This window comes from Lynx rufus, unplaced genomic scaffold (assembly GCF_022079265.1).
Source record: "Lynx rufus isolate CCGP_SWC_20201006 ecotype Redwood Valley unplaced genomic scaffold, mLynRuf1.p SCAF_2, whole genome shotgun sequence".
Classification (NCBI taxonomy): Eukaryota; Metazoa; Chordata; class Mammalia; order Carnivora; family Felidae; genus Lynx; species Lynx rufus.
The window spans coordinates 82,938,046-82,958,404 of NW_025814834.1; the positions used below are offsets into that span (position 1 = coordinate 82,938,046).

A 20,359-nucleotide genomic window follows, 5' to 3' on the forward strand; every position below is an offset into this window, starting at 1 on the left:
TATAAACACTGTAATCCATTTAGTCAAATATAAAAATATATGTCATTCTTACTGAAGAAATAAAACAACATATACACATGTGTATGTATACATGCATGTGTGTGTGCTCCCATGCATGTGAGGAAATGAAAGGGAACCAAGAAATTAAATTCAATACACTGAAAAAGATACCATAAAAAGTTGTATGTTGTAGGAAAACATAAATAAACTTTTAGTCAGAAATAAGATGCAGTGATAAAATTATTAACTAAATTTTAATCCTTGTAGAATAACTATCTAAACTGTCATTTTTATGTAAATTTGGATGATCACAGGAAACATGGAAAAAATTTATAGGGTATTTTCATGTATTTTCCAGAAATAAGGACCTTAGGAATAACAGATTTTACATTGATAATATTTAACTCTAATCTGCTTTTAAGAAAGAAATACACAGATGGGCATTTATAGGTCTTTTTATTTTATCAATAAATAATGTAACAATAGCACAAATATTTTTCCCACACAGAAATGATATTTCTGACTTACCACTGATCACCTTATAAGTTTTTTTCCTCTTAGCAATAAAGATCCTTCACTGAGCTATTTATATTATTTTATCTGGACTCTCTTGACTCCCAACAACATGTTTGATAAGAAAATTGACTAAAATACATTTTATAATCCGTAACTAGGGAATTCTTTCTTCTGTGTTTAAACAAAAAGTCCTAAGAGTACTGGATTCATAACCCATCTCTCAGTGCCATGGTGAAAAAGTGTTTATGCATTAATACTAAATAGTTCAGCAACATGGGCATACTAGCTCATTAATCCAGATTTAATCACTTGAAATGAGATAACGGCATGTCCCTATTAGTCTAAAGTTCAACCCTGAATTTATCTATGAAGGAAACCAGCAAAAATAAATTAAGACCATAATAAGATTTAGAAGGAAATGTTTCTCCAATTTTACATACTATTTTCAAGCAGTCTTTAAACTGTTTTAGCAGCATTGATTTACATACCGCTACTTAATATGTGCATTACAAATAAGGCTGATTCATTCAGATATAGAGATGATTCTTCTTGGAAAGAGTTATATCACTATATACATCTGAAGTAAAGATGAATATATTTTTAAACAATTGCAAAAGTCACTGGATTACCTCAATTATTCTGATTTAGCAGTTCTCTCAAGTAGCTATCATTGGAAATCCTAGTCTAATGTCTATTAAACATTTGAGTAACTGTAGATATATTTTAAGAGCAAATATGTATATTTTGCTAAGACTAAAATAAGTCTTAAAGTCTTAATAAAAAATTTCATTAATTTGTATTATACATACCTACAGACCTAGGGGCTAAAATGTTTATTACTCATAACTTATTTCTTTCAATTTAAATGAGTAACCCAGTACAAACAACTGCGGTATTTTACAATCCTCATGCTCATTAATGTCACCGATTTGATATTTTGTAGCCAGGTTAAGAATTTAGTAGGTAATGCATTAGGTATTTATCCAAAGGATAAAAAAACACAGATTTGAGGGGGGTACATGCACCCCAATGTTTATCAATAATAGTCATTATCAATAATAGTCAAAGGATGGAGAAAGTCCAAATGTCCATTGATTGATGAGTGGATAAAGATATGGTGTGTGTATAAACACACAGGAATATTATTCAACCATCAAAAAGAATGAAATCTTGCCACTTGCAATGACACGATTGGAGCTAGAGTGTATTATGCTCAGTGAAGTAAGTCAGAGAAAAACAAATACCATATGATTCCACTCATACATGGACTTTAAGAAACAAATGAACATATGGGAGGCGGGGGGAAGAGAGAAAGGGAAACAAACTATAAGAGACTCTTGAAGACAGAGAACAACTGAGGGTTGATGGAGGGAAGTGGGTGGGAGATGAGCTAGATGGGCGATGGTTGTTAAGGAGGGCACTTGTTACGAGGGGCACTGAGTGTTGTATGTAAATGATACACCACTGAATTCTACTCCTGAAACCAACACTGCACTGTATGTTAACTAAGTAGAATTTAAATAAAAATCTGAAAAACAAAATTTAGTAGGTCATGTATTGTAAGTCAAGTATCATAGAAAACCTTGTTCCTTGGCCAAGGGCAGAAATGGCATAATACATAAAACTCTAGAGAAGTGATTCTCAAACTTTAGCAGTAGGCAGAAGAATCCTGTAGGAATGCTTGTTAAAATGCAGATTCCACAGCCCAACTCACTGGAAATTCTAATATAGTAAGTTTGGGGTACACTGTGTAGTTTAATACGCAACTCAGGGGACTCTGAAGCAGGTGATCTAGGCGGTCATTAGTCTTCAAAAGGTTAAAAAATTCCCTGGTACATAAAGAAGGCCATAAAGGATTTTTCATTGACACTCTCCCTTAAAGGTCCAATACTTTTATTTATTTTTTAATGATTATTTTTGAGAGAGAGAGACAGACAGAGACAGAGTACAAGCAGGGAAGGGGCAGAGAGATAGGGAGACACAACATCTGAAGCAGGCTCCAGGCTCTGAGCTGTCAGCCAAGAGCCCAACACGGGGTTCCAACTCATGAACCACAAGATCATAACCTGAGCCAAAGTTGAAAGTTTAACAGACTGAGCCACCTAGGCATCCCAAGAGTCCAATACTTTTATCAGATTCTCAAACAGAGCCAAGACCCAAAACAGGGCAAAAGCCACATTGCCTTTGGTAGCCCTGAAGCCCCAGTAAAACAATCCCTGACCAGCAATGGGATTCCGACAACTTGTAAGATTTCTTCTAGTCTGGTTTTCTTTACCTTTTTTTTATACTTAGAGGCAGTCACCCTGTAATTTTTATAACATTACCAAATGCTAGTATAGAAACTTTATCAACATCACGTTTCTTTCCAAGAGACTTTGAGATCTGCAACTTCTCTTATTTACAGTTTGGTTTTTGAGTGTTTCTGTGGGGCTCTTTCCTCACCTTCCTAAGTTTGTTAAAATAAAGTAACTACATTACTCTTTATTTAATGTGGATTTTAGAGGAACTGCAGTTTAAAAAAAAATAATGTAATGTGACTTGATAATGTAAAAGTTTAAAAATTGTCCTTGTTTTTGAGAGGCTAACTAGCTTCAGATATTCAATGGCATTATTTAAAGAGAAAAAAAAAAGGCTCTTTGGACTTTAACTTGAAGTTCCCTATAGTTTACTCATAGATGTGAGAAATGTTCTATCTTTAGGTCATAAACCCCTTTTCTTCCTCATAGAGGCATATACTTTTCATCAGTTATGTAAAGGAAGACTTAACTTTAAAGTGTTATTCAGGCACTAAAAACAAATGGTAGGAAAAACTGCCAAGAAAGGGTATAGAGAGATGTACAATCACTGAATTTTTAGTGTAGCAGTGCCTTGTTCATCAGCATGTTTAGTTATTCTAAAGACTATTATGTAGGAAAAAGGAAGAAAATGTTTTTTTCTGAACCATGGTAACATCTATCTAATAGCTCTTATTATAATAGTGTTTACTATTTCTATCCCCATAGATTCTTATAAAAAAGAAATTCTGCATTTTTAAAAAAGAATACTATATGCTAATCACTTATCTGCAACTTGACTGCTCATCTGAGGCTGAGTAGTGAACAGTATTTTTGTACATCTCTTATGTATTTGTTCACAATGAAAGATAAGGAGCAAATCAGGAAATGAGCCATCTCCCTTAGGTGGCCAGAGCTTTTCTATCCTTTCCCTTTCTCTCGGAGTAAAAACAGTTAAAGACACATTTAACTTGTTAAGACTATTCTGTCAGAAGATGCCAATGTGTATGCTTCCTTCACCTCTATTTAAGGAAAAAAATCCATTCCCCTAAAGGAATTTCAAGTACAAGCCAACAGGTATTGAAAGTTTTTTGTTTATGCTTTTGGAGTGGGAAGGTTGAAGGAAAGCAGAAGAAAGGCAGTGGAGACAAGGAGACAAGGAAGAATCTTCTTTTGCCTCAGTAATCAATTTCTGCATCAAAACATGTGTAACCTTACTTGATTTAGAGTAACAGGGTGGCAGCTGTGTAAGATATGCCTGAGTGCATGTGTACACTGGGACAAGGGGGAGCACTGTTACAGAGGATAGCCTGTTAATGCCCAGTTCTCATCTTTCTCCCTAAGAAAGACTGTACATTATGGCATGGGGTAGCTTTTTTGGAGGTCCACACTGCAAGGCACTTCAGGACATGAATGGCTCTATAATTGGCTATTTTTAACTATTACTTTCTGGGACTTCTAAACTCACTTCAATTTCACCTAATTGAAAAAAGTCCCCTCTCCCTTTTTTTAAATTTTTTTTTTAATGTTTATATTTGAGAGAGAGAGAGAGAGAGAGAGAGAGCGAGCAGGGGAGAGGCAGAAAGAGACAGAGACAGAATCTGAAGCAGGATTCAGGCTCCAAGCTGTCAGCACAGAGCCCAATACAAGGCTGAAACTCAGGAGCCGTGAGATCACGACCTGAGTGGAAGTCAGACACTCAACTAACTGAGCCACCCAGGCAAGAAAGCCCCTCTCCTAATACTCCCCTGGGCTGAGCAAGGATGAATGCTCTCAGCTATCCTGCTCTAGTCTAAGCAACCAGAGCTGAGAATCTAGAAGCCACTCTCACAGGAATCTTCACCACATTCTATTATCAGTTACAAAACAAGTTAGAGTCCAGATTCTGCAGTGCCATCAGCCTTCCAGCAACCTGTGATCCTGGTGTTTAAGGATCTCTCAAGTGAAAGGTATGAAAATGTTAACCCAGCAGACCTTAGCCCTAGAACAATAATTTTCAACACTGGCTGCACTTTAGCATCATCTGAGAAACTTTAAAAAATAATAATAATACAAGAATCCTCATCTTCAGATATTCTGATTTAAACTTTATGGCTGGTCTTTGATGATTTTAATGTGTATCCATTAGAAATACCACCTTACATCTAGGAGGAAGAAGTGTGCAAAAACAAACAAAAAGTATTGCTTTGACATGTCAAATTGTTAAGAATGAGATAAGCAATTAATAAGTAGTGGATGTATACATATGATAAAGATTAAAATGTGTTATAAAATCTGATACTAGTGTTTGGAGAAATAAAATAGAAAAAAACAGCTGTATTAAAAAACTATTATCATCATTTATAGCAATTATATATTATATTTGCCTAATTATGAACTTCAACAATGACTCTAAACACCATTAAATGTATAAACCATGTTAGTTTTCATTAATTAGATTACAGAAATACAGAAACAGAATCAGAGGACTAGATACTCTGTGCATACACCATATGCTCACATTTAGTGGACATGAACTTCTTTATAATTTAAAATAATTAAGGAAGATATTACTTATCAGTAGGGTGCTCTGATTAAATACCGTATTAGACAATAGCCCAGTATTATAGACCACTGGATTCCGTTTTGCTAAATGAAGAGCAATAGCACATACAAACTATCAAACATTTTGAAACATAACTAACAGGCCAGTGCTTTTGTGCTTAATTGATACTCACACAATAATGTCATCTTTATATATAAAACTCATTATTCTATGTATTATTTTCATTTGGACTGTAAAAACTACTTTCAAAGATAACAAAATTAAAGAATATACAGTGGTACTCAAAATGAATATATTCAGAAGTTAGATTCAAACAGAGTTTCTATATGCAGAATATCTTTTCATTAGCTTATGATTAAAATTTCAGAAATGTTTTACCCTCATTTCTGATTACTATTCAAGCAGCAGTGGCTTCTGACATTTCAGCACTGAGTTTTCTTCTCTCTTTTAGTTAGCCCAGGGTAGGAAGTGATTTTAAAAACACTTAAGTGCATCAGAAGAGCTTTCTATTTAAAGGAATTCTTCAGTGAAACCTTTTTCATCATTTACTTTACAGTCTTTATAGGTTCAATTTTTCATGTAACAAATTTATTAAAATTTGGCATAATAAAGTGAATACAGTATGTGTCCCTAAGGGACAAAAAGCACAAATATATACCCCCCAAAATATAAAACATACAGGAAACATTATGCCGTAACTATAAATAATGTAATAATATGAAGTAAATACTTTTAAAAAGTTTCTTAAAATCAAAATATCTTCATATCATTATTATCTGGAAGAAAGATATAGTATTACTATTTCTGAGATGACAGATCTAAGGTTGTAAAGCAGAATATGTGTTTTTAACTTCCAGCTATTTTATCTGTCGTCTGTTGCACCACCTTTCTCCTTTACCATATGCATTGTAGGTGGGATGCTTCATGTTGTTACTATGTCTAGCTTTGCAGAATCAACTTTCAAACTCTTTTATTTACTTCTCAAATGTGATCCTATAATTGTGCTTTATTGTCCCCAAGTCAAAGTAAGTTACTAGGATTTGTAGTTTTTCTATTTAATATCCTTGAGAAAAATTCAAACTTATTTAAACTATAACATCAAAAATACAGAAATTACAATGGAAACAAAGATGAAATCATATAACTTTCTTACAAATCCTTGTAATTTACCTATTAGTTTAATCAAAACTTTATTTGTAATTGGAATATCCTTTATAATTTATTATGAAGCCTTTCTTATCAGATACACCCAAGATTAGTGTATACAAACAGGATTTCAAACCAGTATTAATCAAAAGTATCCCAGGAAAAATTGTGTCTTTAATCTTTTAGCATCCCATTTTTCTTTTTAACCAGCAAAGTACACTGTAGCTTAGCAAATTCAAGATAATTAAAGTAAACAACTTTCTTTACTGAGAAAAAAACCCAGAATAAACCCCTGAAAAGTTATAGTGGACAAGAGCCTCAAGAACCATACAACCAACATAATGGTTTACAGGGGACAGAACTCCCTTTTAAAAATTTTGTACAAATATGGATGTACTGTAAAAAACTATTTAGTAAATGTTAAAGGAAAACCAAAGGAAATTTAAAGAAATTCAAATAAAGTAAAAACAAGCACAAAGAAATAAATTTAAGAAGTACAATTTCTCAAAATACATAAACTATGTTCAAGTCCAAAGTGTCTGGTTCAAATTTTTAGGTACCTTGCCTTACTTTCTTCTCTTTCAGCTTCCTGTTTTAATCCAAGTGGCAAATATAAAAAGTCCAGGAGGCAGGGGACCTCAGTCTTAGATATACCACTTGCTATATGGCCTTGGATATACCATTCACCTTTTCTAGTAACAGATTTCTATTTCTTCATCAGTAAAACTAAAACACTGAAAATTACATGCCTTTATTATTATCATCTCGAAATGTCTGTCTTACAACTCAACTTGTATCTCTATTCTCTAACTACCTGAAACACTTGTTTAGTCTTTGTAATGTGGATCACTCTTGAGCATCTTGGTCCCTGTCTGTCTTATTTATTGCAGAGTAACTAACTCATAGCAAGTAATCAGTATTTGTAGAGCAAGTAACTGAATAAATGAATGGAATTTATGCTTCTCTATACCACTATGAAAAACCCAAGATTATTTCTTGACTCCTAGGTCTCTCTTTACCTAACTACATATATAATATGAATCAACACAACAATCCATGTTTTCTCTCTCTTTGAGAAAAATTCCTGCTTAGAAAAATACTACTATTCTCTTGAGTTAGAATTTGATGTCCCTTAGCCACTGTTAGCCTAAAATGTCCACAATAATCTCATGTAAAGAGATTAATTCTTTTCACAAGACAGAACTTAAAAAAAAAAAAAGACTTAGACATAACTTGATTTTTTTAGCAGAAACATAAAAGTGGTTTAATGGCATCAGAATTTGCAAAATAAAGTAACTTGAGTTTTCAAACTAGGTTGTCAGTTGATTAGGATTCCTGAGTCTATGCCCCCAATCATCAGAATGAATATATCAAAATACCAGAGAGAGAGAGCAAGTGTGTGCACAAGCATTTTATAGAAGTTGTTTACAAAATATAAACATTATTTCATGTGGAAAGTAGCAAGGTCGTTGCCTTTCCGTTAATTATCTTCCTATTTTAAATACATATGAAATTATATTTGTTTAATTTTCTATAATGAAAGTGACATTTTTGTAAAAATCCCCATAAATGTTAGCAAATTATTAGACTGGAATACTAAACTTTAAGTTTTGTTATTTTTAAAAAGAAAATTCATAATAAATTATTGTACACGATAATCCTACCTCCTAAGCAACTATGAACAATAATTACAAACTTGAAATTAGATACTATTATACTACTTGTCTAAGAAATCATTTACAATTCTCTCTCAAAGAGATGGTTCTGAGTCTTTTGGTCTTAATCTTACTATTTTCTGTTTCCCAACCAGGCTGTTTATCACTTTCTTAATGCTGAATTATAAACACCACATAATATTTTAAACAACTAAAGAACAACTTTTTAATGTTTCTCTCATGTGTCTTTACAGAAACATACTGTTCTTATAATCCTACTACTTTTCAAAAGCTAATTGTACAATAATTTACTCTTTGAAATTGGAATTACTTTTCACAGAAACGAAGTATTACCAATGATGGTTAAGTTTCTAGGATGGCTTGGAAAACTACATTGAGCCCATAATATATAGTATGACATAGTGACAATATGAGAAACAGGGAAGGAGTTTTTTAATTAGTTCATGGCGGGGGGGGGGGAGGGGGAGTCATTGATACCTTTAAAAAAATACTCGATCCTTAAATATCCAAAGAGATAGCTTTAATCTAATCCCATTTATTTTTTTCTTATTTTATTTAAATTTTTACTTATTTATTTTTGAAAGAGACAGAGCAAAAGCAGGAGAGGGGCAGAAAGAGGGAGACACAGAATCTGAAGCAGGCTCCAGGCTCTGAGCTATCAGCAGGGAGCCCGAGGCGGCTAGACTCAAACCCATGAACCACAAGACCATGACTTGAGCTGAAGTGGGACGCTTAACCAACTAAGCCACTCAGTCGCCCCATTAATCCCATTTAAAACATTATTTTCATACAAGTTTTCAGTGAATAAAACTTAAAAGGACACATCCACGGAAACACAAGCCAATAAAATTTTTGAAGAACAGAGTAATATAACTTTAACATTTATTTTGCCAACGAATAGGTGTGTTGTTTGAATACTTAATAAAGAGCAGACATAGCTGGATCAAAATACTGGCACATGAAATATTCTGAATTCTAATTTAGTCTTTCTACTAACTTTTCTACTACCATGCTTTAAAAGGTATGAACTTTCTGTATGTCTCTGTTTCTTTATGGGAAACAATGGGGAAGTTTTTCCCACTATGTTTCAACAATAAGATAAAAAATTTAAAAATAATGTAAAGAATTTGGAAAATACAAAATCCTAAGTAAAAGTCTGACATGGTTTTCAAGGAACTGTAAATTAAACTCAATTTGTTTTATTCTGCAAATGAAAAATTACCAAGTTAGACACTCACCATATTTAAGCCATCAGTTTTTCAATATATAATTGCTAGAACAGTTAATGTTTTTAACAGTAGTGCCAGACATTTTTAAAGATATATCTACATGTATATGTGTGTGTGTACATGTATATGTACATGTATATGTACACACACACATATACATATATACACACACACACAAATATATATATATATATACATACATACATATACAAATGTACACACACACACACACGCACACACATATATATTACATACCCTGATCTTATTAAACAATCCTGAGATGGGCATAATTATTACACCTATTTTACTAACGATGAAACTGAGGCAGATAGGAAATGGTAGAATAAGGATTTGAATCCAGACAGACTGGCTCTCGAGTCCAAGCTCTTAACTTTTTAAAAAATATTGCCTATTGTTTTTTAATTAAAAAAAATTTTTTTTTGAGAGAAAGAGAGTGCAAGTAGGGGAGAGGAGCAGAGGGAGAGACAGAATCTTAAGCAGGCTCCATGCTCAACGAGAAGCCTGACATGAGGCTTGATCCCACAACCCTGGGATCATGACCTGAGTTAAAATCAAAAGTCAGATGCTCAGCTGACTGAACCACACACATCCCCTAATACTGCCTTAAGTTTGATGTGGAGAAACTAGACAAAGAAAAGTAACCTATTTATATATTATTTCACTTAATAAGAATTACCAAAAGCACTGCTGTAAGCTAGGAATAGAATATTTACATTAATGAAGTATGATCATTTCTTCAAATTTCTCTAATACCTGAGCCCAGCAGTATTTATAGGTACCCATTTTATTAGCTGAGCGCAGGAAAGCAAAAGTAAAGAGTAGATTAGGTCCTCATGGGTAGAATTTCAGGGAAAGTTTTAAAGTATTTTTAGGAGTAATGGATAATTTTTTTTAAAAAGAGGAGAAAAAATTAAATTCATAATTTCACAAAGATTCTGAAATGTGGTTATTACTAATAATAGAAGCAAAGAAAGAAAAGGAAAGGAAATTAAATTTTAGTGAATGTCCACAACATGCTATGACTTCATATGCACTCTATAATTTAATAATCATAACTGTGTGAGAATGGAGTCACTATGCTAATTTTACAGATAATCCCCCAAGTTCAGAACCTTAACAGCTCACCAAAGGCTACATACTATACGCTCAGTATATGGAGCCAGTGCTCAAACTGAGGACTGCTTCTGAAGCTCTAAAAGTTGCTACATGTTAAAAAAAAAAAAAAAAAAAAAAAAAGTATGGTTATCACTGATCATCTGTGAATACTATAGTTGTACTATATAGCTTTTTAGTATATCTCAAATTCTGGAATTGTGATACCTCCAACTTTGTTCTTCTTTCTCAAGATTGTTTTAGCTATTCAGAAGTGTTTGTGTGGTTCCATACAAATTTTAGTATTATTTGTTCTAGGTTAAAAATGCTGTTGGTATTTTGATAGGGATTGAACTGAATCTGTAAATTGCTTGTGGTAGAATGGACATTTTAACAATATTATTTCTTCTAATCCCTGAGCATGGGATATCTTTCCATTTGTTGTGTCATCTTTTTTTTTTTTTTTCTTTTTAGAGGGGAGAGAGAGAAAGAGTGAATGCATGCACGCAGGAGAGGGGCAGAGGAAGAGAGAATCTTAAGCAGGCTCCATACCCAGCATGGAGCCTGACACGGGGATCAATCTCACAATCATGAGATGATGATTTGAGCGGAAACCACACTTAACCCAACAAGCCACCCAGGCACCCCTGTGTCATCTTCAATTTCTTTCATCAGTGTTTTATAGTTTACAGAGTACAGGTCTTTCACCTACTTGGTTAAGTTTATCCCCAGGTATTTTATTCTTTCTGGTCTAATTGTAGATGGAACTATTTTCTTAATTTCTCTTTCGGCTACTTCATTATTAGTATATAGAAATGTGACCATTTCCACGTATGAAACAAATAAGTCACAGGAATAATAGGTACAGAAGAGGGAATATAGTCAGTGGTATTGTAATAGTGTTGCATGGTGACAGATGGCAGTTACACTTGTGGTGAGCACAGCACAACATACAAAGTTATTGAATCAATGTTATCTACCTAAAACTAATATAATGTGTGTCAACTATACTCAAATAAAAAATTAAATAGTTCTATCCAAACATAAAATATACAGAGAAACATACTATGGAATATTTAATTTTAAGCATAAATTTCCTAACCTTTCTTTTCCAAAGCTATAGGTTTGTAACAGTTTAAAGTGCTATTTGTCTCACTTTTACATTCTTAACAGACTTTTTTGTATTGGTGCTTATAAGCAGTGCATTATATGAAGAATATACTTCTGAATGTTTTTTCTGGTCGTTAAGAGGATTAAATAAGATAATGTATGTAAAACACTTAGCAAAGTGAATGGCAAAAAGTAAGCACTTGATACATGTTAGTGATTTACTACTGCAGTAAAAAATCCTACCCAGCATTCTTTAATCATAATCATATTTTTCTTTGAGAAAGAGAGTGCACATCAGGGAGGGGCAGAGCAAGAGGGAGAGAGGATCCTAAGCAGGCTACACGCCCAGCACACAGCCTGGTGTGGGGCTTATCCTCAGAACTGTGAGTTCATGACCTGAGCCGAAATAGTCAGATGCTTAACCAAAGTCACACAGGTGCCCCATAATCTTACTTTCTAAACTTAATTTGATAAAGGAACTTTGGTGGGGGTGTGTCATACCTATTAACTTATCAGAGAACTAGCGATCTCTGGAACACACTTTGATAGAAAGAAAAACAGGAAGGTGTAAATGTAAAACATAGAACATATCAATCCCTAAACAATACCCAAGTGATTCCTCATTTCTGTTTAAAAAGTACCTTGACCCGTCAGAATTATTAAATTAATTTGGTAAACTATCTTTTCAAACACAGTAAGCTTCCCAAACACTTATGGTCTATGAATCATCAGTGGTCAGCTAGACACTGCATGAAAAATAAACCAATGTTACTGATACTGTCTCATTAAGAATGCTTTATAAATTAGTTAAAAGACAAATAAGTGAATAAATAACACAAACTCAATTCTGTAGTTTTTAATTTTAGATGTTAACTTGCTTTAAAACCGTGGTTTGCCATTTCTGAAAACGCCAGAAAGTGAAGTTCAAGATCACCAGATGGATGACGCACTGGCAGAATTCACCAACCAATAGTAACGTGATACAACTTGTCCCTTCAGTAAATGCTTATATATATTTACCTCATCCTTACCATTTAACACATCTTTGCAATATTTTGGTCTTATACTAACTAAAGTGACTTAATCTATTTTTATAATGTTCTTAGTATTTGGGATATTTCTTGAACTTTTAGTTATTAATTACATGGTTTCTTACTTAACACAGACAGAAACCAGTGTTAAAAGAGGCTTAAAATTTAAAGATCAACATGAAGATATTTTATCAGCAATATAAATTAAATGGAAAATAACAATTAAAAATTAAATTTCTTCAACTTTGTCTTTAAGCTACAACTTCAATTGAGATACATGAATATTTTCAAAGCTAATATTGAGGCCTGAAATAGTTAATGCAACTTAATAATTTATAATTAATTCTGACTGTACAAATTATTCTAAAATCAGCAAAATAAAGTTGGCATTGTACTGTGATTAGTAATTCTACTTTTCTTAAGGGAATTAAAAAAAATTTATATTCTAATAACATCAACACAAATACGCCCTAGATTTGCAACATTCTGTTTGTGAATATGATGGCTTCTACTCTGTTTGTCTTGGTTTGCTACAGATATCACATTATATGTTCAGGTGCCAGTTAAAGGTCTTCTCAAGATGTCCCACTGAATGTGTCCCTCACAATCATTTGCTATGATATCCTGTATCAGCCTACTATACTTGCAGACTTTTTCTTTTTCTTATTTATAACTCAATCACACCCTGGATATTCTCTTGAAAACATACAAACATCAATTTTAATACCCTTTCTTCCTTTTCTTTTCTAACCTCTACCTAGTTATACTTAGGGCATGATGTTATGTTCACTACTTTCCATTGTTATCTGTGTTAAAGAGGTTTTATAAGACCTGACTACTATAATCATAATTCCATGAGAAAAAGCATTGAGTTTTAAACTGAAATAAAAGTGAACTCTTATAAAACAACCCTTTTATATGTGGTAGTAAATTTTTGCATTGAAAATAAAGAATATTAGTCTAAGTATAAATATTAATCATAAGGAAAAGAAAACATTGGCCTACATCTTGCAGTTTGGTTCCTACATTAATCCCTAGCATCACCTTTTCCTATGCACTCTCTAGTTCTTGAAACTTCTGTCATTCTGACCTTCATTTAATGTTAGGTACTATGCTCCTTCCCCCTCAGTACCGTTGTACGTACTATTCCTTCCTTTCAGAAAACTTTTCTCTCTCTTGATCAAGTTAACTAATTTATCAAGATTTCAGTTAACTAAGCACTTCCTCCAAAAAACCAAAAACCAAAACTAACTTCCCTTGATCCCATTGATTGGTTAAATTATCCTTCTAAGAGCCTCATATTAAATCCCATGTACCTCTCTACAGCAATTGGAATAGTTCCAACCCTGCATTCATTTATACAATTATTTGATTACTATCTTTACTCTTTAGGATAAGTTCAAAAGAGCAAGACCTATGTCTATATTTGGTCACTATTCCAGAGCACATAATTGATGTCAACATATATTGGCTGAAGAAAGACACTGGCAAGGCCCTGGTAAAAAAAAAAAAAAAAAAAAAAAAAAAGAGAGAGAGAGAGAGAGAGAGAGAGAGAGATAAGGAATACTGAGTACTTAAAATGACCCCTACATAAGAGAAAAATCACTGACTTCTCAGATGAAAACAAAATACACAGCCATATTTGATAGAACTCTTTAAAACTGACATTTTTCAGGAGAAAAAAAAAGTTCAATTTGTGATGGTACAGATAGGTGGATTGGTAACTTACATGAGGCAGCCAGATGGAAATAAATTATGCCAGATGCAAATAAAACTCAAGTAAATGGAGAAAATATAAGCTATATCTTCTTGTTATTTTTAGAATTTATATGTAAGATTTACAGTTTTAATTGTATACTAATTACTATTGATCCTAGGGACCAACTTGGGTATTAATTTTAATTATGAAAAGAAAAAGAACCTCAGCTAATATCCTTGAATAAAATTTTCTTATTTTTTTAAATTTCTTTTTAAACTTTTTTTTTTTAATGTTTATTTTTGAGAAAGAGCAAGCAGGGGAGGGGCAGAGAGGGAGAGAGAGGGGGTACAGAGCACCCAAAGCAGGCTCCACGCTGACAGCAGTGAGCCCGACGTGGGGCTTGAATTCACAAAATGCGAGATCATGACCTGAGGTGAAGTGGGACGCTCAACCAACTGAGCCACACAGGCGCCCTCAAATTTTCCTGTTTTAACTACATAGCATTTGATTTCTAACTCTTTCAGAATATATTTGCTTCGGGCTCCTGACAAATTTTCCAGTCATAACTATAAAGAACTATTCACTTCCTTATGTTTTATGTAAGTTATTTTTTCCCTATTTCTTTTCTGACCTGCATTCTTGGAAATGAAGTGTTAAAAACATAAATGCAAGGTATATTATTTCTAACGTCTGTCTTAATTTACCAAGTTATTTTGAATTTTAATCCTAGCTTTCAAACTACTAAAAATAAGCTCCCCTAACCTCATATCGCATTGGAAGCTTTGTCTTAACTTGAATTACTCTCCTGAGCCAACCTATGATTTCTCCTCTACCTAAACTCTGATTAACTCATGTCCTCCCAAGAAGCCCACTGTGATTAACTCTACAGAATTCTAATTGTTTCTTTACTCTGCGTATTTTCATACTCAGTTTGATGTTATTTTACAAAAGCTCCTGAAGTGTTTTTCAAGTACATATTCCAGTCACTTAAAAAAAAAAAAAGACTTAAAGTTAAAAACTTGTTTTATCTTTGTCTTCTATTCAAACCAGTACCTGAATACAGAAAAATTATAAAAATGTTAAGTGACTATGCCATCTGTATTTTGAATGAGGATGTAATAATTTGGAGCACTGATTAAAATAATAAGAGTCTATCTTAGGTCCACCACATATTCTATCTGATCTCAGACTGAATCTGTCTTATCATCACCACTTTATGACTGACATTCTTTACCACCAGTTCCCCAGTTGATATTTTCCCAAGTTCGTGAGAAATTCATTTAGCAATAAGAAGCAAAGTATTTTAAAGTCAGGATAGATCATATTCATTGTCCCTCCCTCAATTGACAATGCTTTTCACCCTGTTAGATAAGATTAGATCAGTCTAACAGACCTTATTCTGTATCGAGCTATGATGATTGTTAGCCAATACTCAATTCTCTTCAAGGTATTCAAGGGGATATATTCATGTGATGATTAGGGGATGGGACTGCAATTTTCCTGGGTTATTCTTTTTCTCATTCCTTTAATACATAAATATTTCTTTCCATTATAAAATTACTACGTGAATATAAACTTATTGTTAAAAATAAACCCAAGTATGCAAAACTGTAAGAGTTCTTAATTTTCTACCATCCCACATACTTTCTATAAACCAAGGATATAATCTGCTAAATATTTTCCAAATCTTTTCTTAATATATTTACATAAACATAAGGCATATATTTTATGCAATTTTTATTTTATAAATATATGTACATATGGTATAAAATATGTATTATATGCATGTAAATATAAATTATTATATTTATTCTGTTTGGGCAATTTTTTACATAAATGGGAACATACTGTACACATCATTTTGTGCCCTGTTTTCAGTTTAGCTTATCTTAGAGATCTTTCCATATTTTTTTAGCTTACAAATCCAAATTTTGCATGGCTGTTGTTAGCTCTTTTTACTTTTTTATTATTATATTTTTTACTTTAGAGATGGTGAGCATTGAGTGGAGGAGAAAGGCAGAAGGAGAGAGACAGAGAGGGGGGAGGGAGAGAGAGAGAAAGTAAGAGAGAGAGACGGAGAGAGAATCTTAAGCAGGCTCCATGCTCAGTGCAGAGCCTGATGCCGGGCTCATTCCCATGACCCCGCGATCATGACTTGAGGCAAAATCAACAGATGCTCAATCAACTGAGCCACCCAGGCTCTCTGGTTGTTGTTAGTTCTTATCCTCAAACACTCTAGGTAGTATTTTTTAACTTTCTTATAAAATTTCAAAATAAATGAATCCTTTCTTTCAGTGCCAGGAAAATGTGTAATGTAGATTTTTCCATTGTAATGTATTTTAATTAAAAGCATTATAGCAAGTATTCATTGAATTTAATATGATTTTTCATCTTTCCTAAAATGTTTAAGCCTCCTATAAACTTGTATTTTAATAAAAAATATATGTATGTACATAAAGAATGTATAAATTTAGTAATCAAGGTCTAAAATTAGTAAAAACTAAAATTTATTCTTATAAAAAGAGAAAGCAATATAACATAGCAAATTTGCCTAGTCATTACAAAATTAAACACATACACACATAATTCATTTTCTAAATCAATGAGGTAGAATGAGCAAAAACAGTGAAGCTGCTGAAGAAATGTTTTTAAAGAATTCTTAAAAGTTTTCAAAAGAAAAAAATTTAAATAGTTTACCAACATACTTAGAACATAGAAACCACAAACAGCAGAGCAGCAGACCAGAAAAGCAACATAAGATTAAATTAAAATCTGTACTATGCGGGTCTAGTCTCCTCACATACACAAAACACTGGAGTAATATGACTGTTACTTTTGTTTTCTATTATGCAACATATCGCTACTTTCTTCAAACTGGAAACCTGAGTTGAATCAATTAGCTAACAAACATCTACTATCAAATTTATTAATTTAAAAAAAACAACTAAAAACTAAACTGGCCATTTAAATAAGATACACAATAATATAAGCTGTTTGGTTTCATTATCAAAAGAAACTGCTAAAGAAAATGCTTTACTACTGGTAGAAAATAAACTTCATCTTTAGACTTCTATGAAAGAATTAATGTTAATACCATCTAAAAGGAAAAAAGTATTCACAAGGAATGGCATAATTTAGGAAGGCCTATGGCTACACAAAATCATTGCCATCATTAGTGGTGATATTTGTAGCTGGTATAAGCTTTCTGATATATAGTGAACTGAACACTGCAGCTTTAATTGAAGTTTGAATGTTATAAACAGTTAGATGTCTGGCTCTGGCCTGCATTCTAATACCATCAGCAGAACAGAGATGGGAAGTATAAACAAACCTTTTAACTAGATTACAGTCTCTAAAATGGCCAAGAAATCCTTCAGCAAAAACTCATGTGACAAATGTGGAAGAAGGAAAATGATTTTGGAATAATGCTAAAAAATAGCCTCTATAGTTCTGTCATTACTGCAACATGTATTTGACTTTCTAAATATTTTGATGTTGCTTAATATTCATTCATTAATGATACACTTTACATTTGACTTTCCAAATAAATAAAAATCCTTTTTAACTTACATAGCTGCTGTTTTTTAGATCAGTAATCCCAAGTAAGGAAAGTTATTTAAAAATCAATACGTTTCTTTTGTTGGATGTGGAACACTTCCCTCCTCCAACATTAGTGACTGTATATATACAGCCAAGATTATTATTTTTAGATAGTAGTAACATTAAGATTGTATAAACTAAGTTAATTAATGGTCAACAGATCAGTAGAACATGTCTGGACTCAACGTATATAGAAAAAGATGGCTTTGGATGCAAGGATAAATCTAATTTTGCATTCAGTCAACCTGAAGAAACAAACTTCCATGAGTTAGACACTAAATTAAAAAAGAAAAAAAAAAAAAAGGGCAGCACAAGAATGTAAATTTTAACACTAGCCCCATACAGAAATGTTTCCTCTCATTGCCTGAATGTTGGTTGGTTGGCAAAGAACTCAGTGAAGCATGGATGTGCAAAAATTTTTCACCACTGCAAGGCTGGTGACTGATTTATGTAACTCATTTTAGTCCTTTAACATAATATGTTCTAATAAATTATTCAATGACACAAAATTTAATTACAAGTTCTCTAAGAAAAGGTTATATAGGTCAACTGAAATAGGACTCAAGTTAGAATTAGTCACCTACAACTTTGAATGAAGTGTATGCTTTACACCAGTATGATGTCATTAGTGATTTTCTTTTCCATTATGTCCAACTACATTAGAAGATATGTCTTTAATAGATGTTAAGCCTGGTTCTCACCTTGTCTTTCTGAAAAATTCTGAGTCATTCCAACTTCTGAAATTTTACATGATATAGAAGTACCTCAAACAGAAACAATGACAAGTAAGAATCTTTACTTTTAATCTTTATATTTAGGTATTACCTTTGGGTAATATAGGTAACTTTGGGTACCTATATTTAGGTATTACCTCTTAAGAATTACCTTTGGGTTATCTAAGGAAATTACTGGAGACCAATGACTTATTCTATCTGACCAAATACTTCTTTCTGAAGTATAATAGATAACAGAGAATAGTTCCTCAGCATTTAAAATATTTTGAAATTCTACAGGACATAATGCATTGGCATAATTGCTTATAGAATGATATCAGCAACTTATGCATATAGGATGAATGTGTATCTACTTAGGATAAATATGAAAATTACTTGATTAGTAATTTTTACAAATTACTCTTTTCTCCTAGAAGCAAAGAATGTAAAAATCAACGCTAGTTAGCTAGATCAAAAAGTATTTTAATTCAGTAGCTGCTTTAAAGAATAATAATTTAGGAATCTGGAGAAACCAACAAGTTGTCCATTCTTATACTAAAAATATTTCTGACTTTAAATAGTACTAAAAAGAATACATTAAACTTAATTCTATATGTGTAATGTGGTAATTATGAAAATCTTTTAAGATACAGGATCCAGAAGATATGTGTATATAAACACTCAAGCATTAGACAATATAAAGTCTCCTCTATTTTGAGGTTTTCCATTATCAACATTTACATTAAAATGTTTATAGTAAATATTCACTGGGTCACAAATTGTTGGAACTTTCAAACTTCATGTAACAAAATGCTAAATGTAACTCATGCAAGAGAAAGGAAGTTCAATATGTAGAAAGCCTAAATGTAATTTTTGCCATACAAAGAGAAGATTGACTTTACGTTTACAGCTGACCCTTGAACAATGAGAGTGCTGACCTCTGCGCAGTTGAAAATCCAGTATAATTTCTATCTCCCCTAAAAGTTAACTACCAAAAGCCTACTGTTGACCAGAAGCCTTAACCAATAACATAAACAGTCAATTAACACACATTTTGTATGTTACATGTATTATATATTGTATTCTTATAATAAAGCTAGAGGAAAAAAGTTAAAATCATAAGGAAGAAAAAATACTTACAGTGCTATAAAAAATTTGCATATAAGTGGACGAACAGTTCAAACCTGTGTTGTTCAAGTGTCAAGTGTATTTTATTTCAAGTTGCACACTGATCTGTATCTGTGCTCCTTATAAAGAATTGGATTTTTTTAATTGGTTTTCTGTCCTTGTAAACTTTTAGAAATTCTCCATCACTCCATCAATAAGCTACTGGGGCAATGATTTTACTGATGTTTACCAGAGAAATTACTGACTGATAAAAGTTACTGTGTCTGTATTTTAAATTTAAGAAGTTATGAATTTACTGTGATTGAATATTTTGCTGCTATATGTAAAATGCTGTTTTGTCAGTAATAGGTTTCCCCATTTGTAACATGGGAACAATGTTCAAAATTCACAGGATGAGTGTTTTGTTATATTTGTCACAGTATTAGATACTTATAATAAATGGTAATTATGATTAGTACTAAAATAAAAGTTAAGAATGACTTTGAAAGAGATCAGATTGACCTTCAGGAATCTATTTACCTGCACAAGATACTGTACCAGCAAGGGAACCCAAGCCCCTCCTCCTTCCAAATTGTGAATC

General features: G+C 32.6%; 1 long non-coding RNA gene across 1 annotated transcript in view; it reads right to left on the reverse strand.

Moving 5' to 3' along the window:
* Positions 1-20,359, reverse strand: part of LOC124515254 (uncharacterized) — a 210,918-nt gene that overhangs the window by 185,517 nt on the left and 5,042 nt on the right. The window lies entirely within an intron of this gene.